The 7,463-nt window shown below is 38.4% G+C and overlaps 1 pseudogene; it reads right to left on the bottom strand.

Moving 5' to 3' along the window:
• Window positions 1-1,150: 1,150 nt before the first annotated feature.
• Window positions 1,151-1,923, bottom strand: LOC110196663 (palmitoyltransferase ZDHHC3 pseudogene; annotated as a pseudogene).
• Window positions 1,924-7,463: the final 5,540 nt, after the last annotated feature.

The raw sequence follows: 7,463 nt of genomic DNA, 5'->3' as shown, positions 1-7,463 counted from the left end.
TACCTTTGCAAAACTACAGGCTATAGTGGCACACACTCTCCCCATATTATCTGTAACAGCCGCATTCTTACTTCTGAACACTGAAGACCTCACTTCTTAAAATTTGTGTGTATGTGTGTGTATATTTATGTGTATAAATATTGAAGGATAAATTTTCTCTCATCATTCTATGAAACTCAGAAGAGGGAGAAAATGCTAATCCCTGAAAATTAATCATTATGTGGAGTGTGTATCTAAGCCAGCCTACTGCAGTGGCCAGTTTTCTGATACTGATGACTTTGCCAGTTCCACATGCCATATTATTAACATTGTTTAATTGGCAACTCAAAAGGAAGTCATTGTTTAGCTCTCCTAAAACCACATGATTTCTCATTCTTCTTGTAGTACTAGGCATTTTGAACTGAGCGGGGGAAATGGCCATTAAGGCCATTCTTTAGACTAACAAAAGGCATAGTTTTCTCGATTTTGAGGAAACACTGTATTCACTCCATGCCTTCCTCACCCATCCCCATCAAAAATGCACCAAGACAGAATTGAATTTGCTTTACAAGGAGTAGAGAAATGAAGTCAGGAACACTTAGTTTAAAGATGATTCAATTTTCCTATGAAGTCACTGCATCAGGTGACCTTTGGATTATCTCTACTCTCTGATCTCCAAACTTTCCAATTCCAATGATTGTTTTTGCCATCAGTGTGGTGCCACCCCCTGGGGTAGTCCTGAACTCCTCCGATACCCAGAGGTGTTGGGAGGCAAATGATTCTCTTCAACCTTCCTTGTGTCACTCTGCTGATACTACCGTAATCTAGCACACCAACATCACCACTCACACAATAGGTACAGGCACAATTAGGAAACAGCACACTTTTCACATTAGTCATCAAACAGAAAGCAGAGAGGAGACCAAAGGCCATCAAAGCTCATTTCAAAGGCAAACAAAAAGGAAGAGGAGCTTCAATTGAAAATACATCAGATGATCTTCAAAAATGAAACTCTGTAAAAGATGGGGGCAGTTTTTCCTCTGCTATGCTCAATGACTTTACTTGACAATAAATAACAAGTTTTTATTTCCCTTTTTTCCATTTAAGTTTTAATGTAAACTTTATTGAAGGGTACTGTTATATATTGTCCCTGTTTTAATGGATATTCCAGTCAAGAATTTTCAGACCACTTACTAGTACTGTTTTCCCCTGCTTTGGCCATAGCAAATGGGTAAAGCCATATTATAGAGAATGGATGGTCAGAGACTGCTTTCATGTTTTTCCATTGGACATCTTCTTTCTTCCTTTTCTATTGTACTATTGCAACTTCATCAATGCAGATGGAGTATACCTGGGGTCCCCACCATTACTGACATGGAGATATGAAAGTAGAGGTCTTTAAAACATAATAGGATAAGGAAGATCACTGTGGTGGATAGGACAAAAGGGCTGTATTCCTCCCAGTCTTCTTCAAAGCAAAACAGGAAATTAAATCCCTGTATGAGGACATACAGGGAAATGAGTGCTATATACATTGTAAACATTACAAAAACCTTCTCAGTATTCTCTTCTACCAGAAACAATAGTGATCCATGTTTTGAATGCATTTCATAAACACTGCATCGATGGGCTCTGTCAGGTTTGATGTAACAGCACTTTAGACACTTGCATACCACTTGCTCTGGTTTCTTCTTCATCTGTAAACCTTCACTGAATTCTTTGGTGGCATTTCCTTTGTGCATAGTACTTGGATTTGTCAGTATAGTCCAGAAGGGGGAAGCCAGAGCCAAGAAAGCAAGTATATTGAATACAATCCCATTGATTACACTATAAATATAAGTTTTGATAGAATTAACATAACAAAGAGGACCACAAAATCTGTGTAAAGGACCAGGAGCAAGGTAAGGAGAGCAAATGCAATACCACATCACAGATATACCACATGGTTCTGAGGGAACACTGACACTTCTCTGAGTGGAAATATTCAGGTTTCCTCTCAGTGTTTCTGAAACAGTGGACATCAGTAAAACATCATAGACTTTTCGTCCATACTTGCATCCAGACTCTAGGGCAGAGCATAGAAATAGCTCATTGGGCACCCAGGCAGCAGTCACAAAATCACCTTTTTAAAAAGGAATGGAATCCCAAAAGAGAAGAGATACCAATATATCATCTCAAGTTATTATAAATGAATTCAAATCTCTGATCTAGAAAAAATTTCTTGAACAAATTATTAAGCAAATGGGTTTCTGGACAAGTAGACAACAGAATGGATAACCAAGGGGCCAGAATGAACTCACTAAGAAAGTGGTGCCAAATAACCCTCATTTCCTTTTTCAATATAGTCACTAGACTGGTAAATTAAAGGAGTACAACAGACAGACAAATGGTCTAATTTTGGCTTTGTATCTCATCTTCTAACATATTGCCTTATATATAATAAGTGCTTAATAAATGTATGCTGAAGTAAATTACAATGAAGTCAATTTAATAATTATATGAACAAAATGGAAAATAGAGGCTGAATGATACTAGAGTTAGGTAAATTAATAGCTGTCTGAACAAATATGCCCAAAAGGCTTTTGATTAATGGATAGATGTCAAGTCAAATACAGAACAGTTGACTAGGCCCTGTCCTGTTCAACACTTTTATCAATGGATTTATTAAAGACAAAGAAAGCCTACGTATGAAATTTGTGGATGACACAAAGCTGGGAGGAATAGCTAATAGGCTGGAGAATAGATTCAGGATTCAAAAAGTTGTCAATAGGCTGGAACAAAAGTAAGGTCCAACAAGCTAATACTTGATGAGAATATTAATAAATCATACAGATATAGTACTCTAAGGTTTTTCAAAGTGTTTTTTTCATGACAATTCTGAGGAATGTAGTATACAGTTCAGGAAACTGAGGCTATGAAAGGTTAAATGATTTGCCCATAATCACTCAATTTGTAAATGATTCAAACCCAGGTCTTATGACACCATCTAGCTCTCTATCTACTATGCCAGTTAATTGTATAAGTAAAACTATAGAAAACCTTGCTGAACAACAGTTTGTATGATGATGAATTCAAAGTTCCTAATTGATCAAATTCTAACTCAAATCTCAGCTCAAAGAGTTAACATTGTTACAGAGCTGCTAAACAGAACTCATATCAACTTAGGTCACATTAATAAAAAGCATAATGTTTAAATCAAGGGAAATTATGGGATCAAGAGTCCAGGTACTTATTTCCAGTTAGAGACACTACACTTAAAGAATTTAGTGGCAAACCAAAGAATATCCAAAATGGAAAGGGATCTGGAAACCTCAGAATCACAGTGCAGGAAATTTAAAGGGCTGCTGATAGCACTTGTTCTCCTTCACAGAAGAAGACAAAGATGCAGCCTGATGGAAGAAAGGAGTTTCACCAGTGCTGAGCTGGTGACAGGATAGAATATTGGTAGGAATAGACTGGGAATTCATCTCAACTGCATGACTCTCTGAATCCATTTATTGCATTTATGGGGCAAAGATGTGGAAGGTTAGGCTGGCAGGTAACCTGTAGCTATGGCCCAGCTGTGGTCCAGGTCCCACTACAGACAACTAGTCATATCAGTGCTGCCATCTTCAAGACTTAAAGGTCCACCATGCAGTATATTATGCCAGAGGAATGAAATAAACAGCAGGTTAGAAACAGTGCCCCCACCCACCTATAAAGGACTCAAAGAGAGGGGGAATCCTTCAGATAGGGCAAGGTCAGAAAAGGACCTGTGGACACCTATGTCCACCCCCATGCTGAGATACTTTTCTTTCCTTCAAAATATTTACCTTCTGGGCTTCTCAAACTTGCTCAGAACCCAAGGGTCAAGAGGAAAGAGTTTAATGTCTACTGTATGAGCCAAGCAACCTATAGTGAACAGAAGATGGGTTTTCAGGAAGAAATCTCTCTGGAGGCCTAGGAGTTTTCAACCACCTCTCTATGCAGTCTGCCTAGGGAAAAGATGGAGGTGGGGGAGGGGAGAACACTTTCAGATGGAGAAAGTTGGGCAAAGAAGATGGAGCCTTAGTCTCTGAGGGAGGTTCACACATTCATGGTGACACTTCTTCCTTCCTGGGGACTTTTTTCTTACCCTCAAAGTTTTATCTTCCCTGACCTCAAAGTTTCCTGCCTAGTGGTGATGGGAAAAAAGAGAAGGGGCTTATTAAAGCTATTTTCAAGTATTTGAGGGGTTTTCATGAGGAAGAAGGATAAATTTGCTCAGCTTGGCCCCAGAGAGCAAAATCAGGAACAATGAGGAGAAGCTACAAGGAGACAAATTTAGACATTATGTCAATGAGAGCTGCCTCAAAGTGGAATGGATTGCCCTCAGAGGTTATGGGCTCCCCTTCCCTAGAATCTAGGTGACTTGTCAGTTATGTTGTAATGGAGATTCTTTTCAGGTATAAATTGGACTAGATGACCACTGAAGTCCCTTCAATCTCTAAAATCTTGTAATTCTGGGATTTTGTGGGTAAGCATCGAGCCAGTTTGTCTAGAAAAGGACTAAGGAGCCTCTCCTCTCTCTCTCTCTCTCTCTCTCTCTCTCTCTCTCTCTCTCTCTCTCTCACACACACACACACACACACACACACACACACACACACACACACACATCCCCACATATCTAAGTATACATTCTATGAACCTATTATGGCACTAAAAATTCTGAGCTATTGCTCTGAAAAAACCATGTCATGGTGAAAACAGGTTAAAGAAAGTAGGCATGTTTAGGTGAGAGAAGAGGATACTTAAAGAGGAAATGAAAAATTCTATTAAAAAGTTTAAAATATGCTTTATGGAAAAGGAAGTAGCTGTATTCTATGTACTCCAGATGATGGGACTAGGATCAAAGGATGATAGTCATAGAAAGATGGATTTTAACTCAGTAGAAGGGTGAGCTTTATGATTATTACAGCTGTCAAAAATGAAACCATTGAAGCTACCTTACCAAAATAATGATTTCCTATTAGGACTATTATGGATGGGATTCATGCACTAAGAAAGACATTGACTTCCAGGATGTCTTCTAAGTTTCTATAAGCCTCTGAGTCTATACTTATTGAATGTTGGGTAAACATTCATGACTTCAAGGACCTCACATTCTTGTCTTTTTTTTTGTAAAATGAATAATCACTCCTTATAGTGTATATTTCATAATTCAAACTTTCCTAATTTTATTAGAATTAAACACATTTGACTTGCATGTATGATTATAAGTGCAGAGCTGATGTAACTATTTTTGGTGTTATTAAACACTGTGGCAATATTCCTATTAATTCTATTGGATTTGTGTTTGTATGTGAGAGAGTATCATAGAACAGGGAAGTCTTTGGTTTTTTGCCTCTTGACAAGAAGTACTCCAGGATCTGAAGACTGGTAAATTTGATAACATTTACACTAAAAAATGAGCTGAGAAATTTAATCAAGTTATGCAGTTTTTGGCTAGAGTTAGAGGTAGGAGAAGGATTATGGAAAACAGAGCACAGATAGTTATCTAACTCAGAGAAGGTTTCAGTCAATCTGGCTAGTATTGTATATACTGGTGAAAGAAACATATGTCAAAAGTATTTGTAGTATTTAAGCCATATATAGAGCATCCCAATTCATATTATCAACCTCAAAGTCGTCCCTTAACTAGTCAGTTGCCAAATATTGTCAATTACAACTCCACATCTCTCCTATTGTCTTCTCTCTACTCATATGACCATCAACCTTTCACCTATGCTACTGAAGTAGCTTCCTATTTAGTCTCCTTGCTCTGATCTCTTCTTCAATCCGTCTTTTAGATAGACCTACCAAAATGTCTTCCTAAAAGACAAGCCTGGCCATGTTCCTGATCTGCTGGAGAAACTTCAGTGGTTCCCTGTTGCCTAAGGAGAAAAGTGTTTTGCATCTGAATCTTATTTTACCCTTCCCACCTCCACTTCCCCCTAGGCACTCCATTTTTGACAAGCTGGCCTACCTGCTATTTCATGTACAGTAATTTTGTTCAGTTGTTTCAGTCATGCCCTACTCTTCGTGACTCCATTTGGGGTTTTCTTGGCAAAGATACTGGAGTGGTTTGCCATTTCCTTCTCTAGTTCATTTTATAGATAAGGAAACTGAAACAAGCAGGGTTATGTGACTTGCCCAGGGTCACACAGCTAGTGTCTGAGGCCGGATTTGAACTCAGGTCTGACTCCAGGCCCAGCACTTTATCCATTGCACCACCTAGTTGGCCTAAGTCTGTATAATATAGGACATTCCATCTGCCACTTTGTGTCATTGCACAGACTGTTTATTGATCCTGCCTAAAACACTTTCCCTCTTCATCTCCATATTTTAAAATCCGTAGTTTCCTTTAAGGCTCAGAACTTCCTAAATGGAGCCTCTCTTTTTTCCCCCAGTTACCAGTGCTCTTCATATATTCTGAAATTACTTTGTATTTACTTTTCACATATACTCTGTATACCATTGTATTCCCTCATTAGAATGTGAGTTCCTTGAGGGACAAGACTACTTTCTTTTGTACTTCCTTGTATATTCACTGTGACTGGCATAGTGTCATATGTGTACCAGGCGCTTAATTCATGTGTGCCAAATCAAATTGCTTTGAACATATGCATTCAAATAAATCCAACAAGCCTTTATTAGGAAGTTTCTAATATGTACAATACCTTATGATACAAGTTGGGAATATCTACATACCCACTGGTTTGACCCTAGACCCTAAACAAGTCACCTAACCTCCCTGAGCCTCCATTTCCTTATGAAAGGTATGGACTTGATGGCCTCTAAATCTCCTTTCAGCTCTAAATCTATGGTGCTCTGCTGTGATCTGTGGTTTCATTTAGGGAAATTTTGCAATGTGGGAATTCCCTCCATTAACATCAATTTATACCAGTTTATAATTTCAGAAGTGAATCCTTGGACATTGTCTGAGGCACGTAGAAGTTATGATCTACCCAAGGACACTTATTGTAGCTAGTAAGTATCAAAGGCCGTGGAGATACAAAGACAAAAAGTCCGAGCCAAAACTATCCCTGCCTTTAAAGAGCTTACATACTACTGAGGATACAGCATATAAAGGAAAAACACCATATATTTTGAGAAAGAAGAGAGCAATCAGTTCTCTCTCTGCCTCTCTCTGTCTCTGTTGTTCTCTGTGACTTTGTTTCTGTCTGTCTCTGTCTCTCTGCAGTTGTGCTTATCTGAAATTGGAATCTCTGATGTTATGTGCGATTTTTGTTTTGTTTTGTTGAAACAGTGCTAGCTTGATATTTGAACCCAATATAGTAAAAGAAAAGGGAAATCCTTATGTTCAACAATGGTACCACTGCCAGGGTTCATCTAGTGTTGCCAATTCTATAATACCTGTCAGCAATAGAATTCAATAGAATAAACATAGACAGACCCTCATAGAGAGAGTGTGCCAGTTTTTAATCATCCCTTTAATCACCTTCCACATCTGCCAGCTTTCT

Source organism: Phascolarctos cinereus, unplaced genomic scaffold, assembly GCF_003287225.1.
Source record: "Phascolarctos cinereus isolate Bilbo 61053 unplaced genomic scaffold, phaCin_HiC Scaffold_4;HRSCAF=312, whole genome shotgun sequence".
NCBI lineage: Eukaryota > Metazoa > Chordata > Mammalia > Diprotodontia > Phascolarctidae > Phascolarctos > Phascolarctos cinereus.
This window is presented reverse-complemented; position numbering and strand designations above follow the sequence as displayed.